Genomic DNA, 4,103 nt, shown 5'->3' with positions numbered 1-4,103 from the left:
CCAGTATCCGGGGAATAATGTTCATATTGTGCAATTTCACAGGTCGCAATTTACATCCAATGGCAACATTAAGTGTCGGAGCAGGGGAGTGGAGCGCCCTCGATGCAGCGAGGTGAAAGTGTAAGAGCGGGGGAGGTCAGGGTGCTGCACGCGGACGACTTTCATGTCCAATCTCAGGCTCGCAAGGAGATGTTCTAATTGCGTATTTTTCCTTGATCTTCGCCGAGTATCTACGTTGCTGAACGACACTTAAAACATCGTTACTACCGCAGCGATCGTTCTGAACCTGCCTGTGTGGAACGGGCTGTTTGTCGTGACGCTGGTGGCAGGTTTCTTTCTGAAGAAACGTTGATGATACGTTGAGAAAAGTTGGTGGAAGGATTGTACGCAAGGGACAGGCCGGGCCTTGGCGGAGTTCCTGCGACATTCTACTTTCCTCCTGAAATACTTTTCAACCTCTTGCCGCCACGTCGAGTCGAGATGGACGAAAAAACAAAACCGACGAATGAAAAGTTTGTATTTAGTTAAGTTTTTTCCGAAAGCAGAAACCCTGCTGTGTTTATCCAGCTTTCACCCAGTTATTGTAGACGTGCTACTGAGTGGAATGTGAACCTTGTGAAAGCCGGTTGGATTTTTCCAAGATGTGAGCGGAGGCGGGGGGTTGTTGCTTCGTAGCACATTTTTCGTCAGCGGTAGCACATTCTCTTTATCCCCTGCATGAGCCTTTGTTGCATAATACTCCTCCAACAAAAAAAAAAACACAGTTTGCCTCGCAGTGTCGATTTAGAGCGCGAGCATGGAAACCATATGGTGCGAGGCCACTGTACTTCTGCTCTCGTTTGTTCGGTCACGTCCTCGGCGAGGGACGTGCAGACGGGACACCGGAGCGACCGGCTGCTGCAGCTGCTGATGCTGGGATTTCACGTGCAGGAGAGCGGGGGGGGTGGGGGGGGGGTCTCGTCACACATGGGCCCCAGCTGAGGGAGCTGGTGGAAACAAACGCCACCGTCAAGATGTCTGCTAACAAGACACGTAAATTCCAATGTGAGGCGTTCAGGTGACGGTGTTATCCAGGGAGACCCTCGGGGGGGGGGGATTGTTTGTTGAGAGAGTTTGAACTTGTGACCTGCTCAGTTTATACCAGCGCTTCCACAGGCCCCCCCGAGACACTTTTTGCCACTTTGAGGGAAGTGAAGTGAGGTTTTGAAAAGAAGGGGGGGGGGGGGCGATCTGGACAGGGAACGCGTTTGGGAACATTTGACTGAAACGTGTCTGTATGTAAAAATGTCAAGTTCAAAATATCTCAGCTGACTCTTTTTGTTTTTTTAATGTGTTGTTGCCTGTTTGGATTCTTTTGGGAAGAGGAGTCCAGGTTGTGTTTTTTCGAGCTTTGACTTTCATAAATCAAACAAAACTCAGAAGTATTACTTTGGCACGATGAGAACATTATGGCACCAAAGGGGAGTTAATAAGCCAGATCATAAAAAAGTTATATACTGGGTTTATTCCTCACTGAAAATTCTGATCTTGACGGCAAAGTAAATGACTTCAGTCCCTCGGTTAAGGCCACAAAAACCTGTGTTTAAATATTAAGGTCAAGTGTAAACACCGTCCTCCGTGTGAATTACAAGTCCAAACACAGGTATGACATCTGAACGGTTTCTGACCTTCCCCGACCGCCCGACCCCCGGCACGGACAAACAGCGCCGGCTCTTTGAAAACGCCAGCTTCAAAGCCCATCCCCGTCTGTTGAGGTGTGAATTATGTGGAGCGGCACCACCCACCAGCCGCTCCGTGGCCGCGGCCGGGCGGCTCCGACCAGATGTCGGCCGGCCCCTGACGCCGGGCGTCAAAGGTCATGGGCTGATGGCGGGGGTCGGGGAGGGCTCGGCGGGGAGGAGCATTACGGCGGTTGAACCAGGCCGTGCAGCACTTCATCAGCTGGAGATAAACACACCGCGCCCTCCTCCGACCTTGTGTGGTTTGAATTAGGGCCGCCATGATGGAGGTCCGCTAATTGAATTCTGCCTCCACTAATAAATAACAGGTGATTGATATTTTTAGGAGGTAATTTGTCCGCTGGTAACATTTCAGTGATTGTGTTTACCTTATCCGATACTTTATTTTTATGGCATTATCTTTTATATCTTTCCAGATATTAGCTCATAACCCGGTTAAGGTCATATTACAATAAAAATCATGCGTCCGTGAAGTAGCAGACGGCTGACATCAAGTTACCGTGGAGCAGGCTGAGCAGAATAACATGTTTACATTCCTCTGCGTGCGAGCTAATCTCTAACACATGCAAGTTTACTGGGGCACGGACTGAAATATACAAACGTAATATCTTGGAATACAGGAAACACTTGGAAAGAGAACTAGGGTTTTACGATGTTTTAACCTGACAGAGGTTGAAAGAAAAGTGAAATTCATGCAGATTATTAATACAAAAATGTATCGTGTGGTCTTTATTGTCGTCAAACACTTTAATTTGTATCTCCACCAATAAGGAGGATATGTTTTTGTCCGTGTATTTTTGTCTGATTTTAGTTCAAGGGCAGATGAAGGAATATTGCAGGAGGACTCGAGCCTCCGCTGGTTTGAGGAGTCGGACGCAGACAGAAGACAAAGTTTTAAAGTTTTAAACTCCAGTAAACTGTTTCAGCGAGTTGTAGGAACAAATCCCCCCCCCCCCAAAAAGACCAAAACCAACAAAGAGTGCGTTTCTCAATGGTTTCAAAAGGCTGTGGAACGTGGCTCTCAGCCCATTAAACCCATTGGGCCGACATGTGGATGTATATTTAATAAAAAGTTTAAGAACAGGTCTTAAATTTCACATGAACAACTGAGCACTTTAAATCTGTAGAAAAACCCTGTTCATAGACGCGTATTAATACACATTGTGTGCTGTAGTCTGCTGAGTATTGAGATATTTGTGTGTGGGAGGGAGTCAAAATAAACGGCGGAGTGGGTGTTCATGCTAATGAGGGAACATCTCATCCAATGCAACAGTGTGTGGCTCGTTTGTGTGTTTTTAATAGTTTCTGGACAGCAATTCAGCTCCATGGCACAGAAGAGTGGGTCATATCAGGCTTTAGCTACACACACACACACACGTCCTCGTAAGCACAAGACGTACATTGTTAGTTTTTGGTCCTTTAAGCAGATTTGTTGACAACAGAAAAAAATAATATTCATTATCAGCTGTTTCTTTAAATGCACAGCGAGCGTTGTCGTTTATAACTGCACTGACAGAAACGCACAATGAGCTTTGGAAGCATATTCCTCTACATTTAGTGGAGCTGCTTGAGGGAGAAGACAATAATAGACTCAGATCAATCATCCACCGTCTCATTGAAATGTGAGGAGGAGACAGAAAAGAGGGGAAGCAGCAGTGGAAAGTTCCTGTTTTCTTCTTCTTCTTCTTCTTCTCCTCGTCTTGGTTTCGTGTTTTTAGAGGAGTGCTGCTACAGTTCTGGCTCAAACAGAAGAATGTGGATGGAATCTATCAGATTTCATTTTCTTCTACCGGGTGTTTCCAAGTCGCTCGGAGCATCTGATTGGAAGGATTGGAGGTGTGTGTGTGTGTGTGTGTGTGTGTGTGTGTGAGTACTCAGGACCAGTTGACCTCGTGGGAACCGAAGCTCGGTCCTAATGAGGCAGATGATTCTCCTCCTCACAGACACGACCCTGAATGGACCCAGTTACGTAGCTGAATGTCTAGTTAGCTGCGTTTCCTCTAGAACACTGAGATCATCTCGCAGCAAATCTATCAGCGGTTCCCGACAACAGCCCAAAGGAAACGGGAGAAGCAGCTTTTTGGAACGAAGCTCCAGCGGCGTGGAACAGACTGTCGCTAGATATCAGAGAACCGATATTTTAGATTTATTCAAGTTCACGTTAGTTCTTATATTGTTTATCACTTCTTCTCTTTTAAAAAAATCATTTAAACATGTTCTTATGTTTCTTAAAATCTGTTCTCCTCTTATTTCAAATAACATTTCACATTTATTTTATCCATATTGTATGTAAAGCACTTTGAGCTGCATCTCTTGTATGAAAGGTGCTAAACAAATGAACTTAATTGTTATTATTATGATTAT

Source organism: Hippoglossus hippoglossus, chromosome 17 (assembly GCF_009819705.1).
Source record: "Hippoglossus hippoglossus isolate fHipHip1 chromosome 17, fHipHip1.pri, whole genome shotgun sequence".
NCBI lineage: Eukaryota > Metazoa > Chordata > Actinopteri > Pleuronectiformes > Pleuronectidae > Hippoglossus > Hippoglossus hippoglossus.
This window is presented reverse-complemented; position numbering follows the sequence as displayed.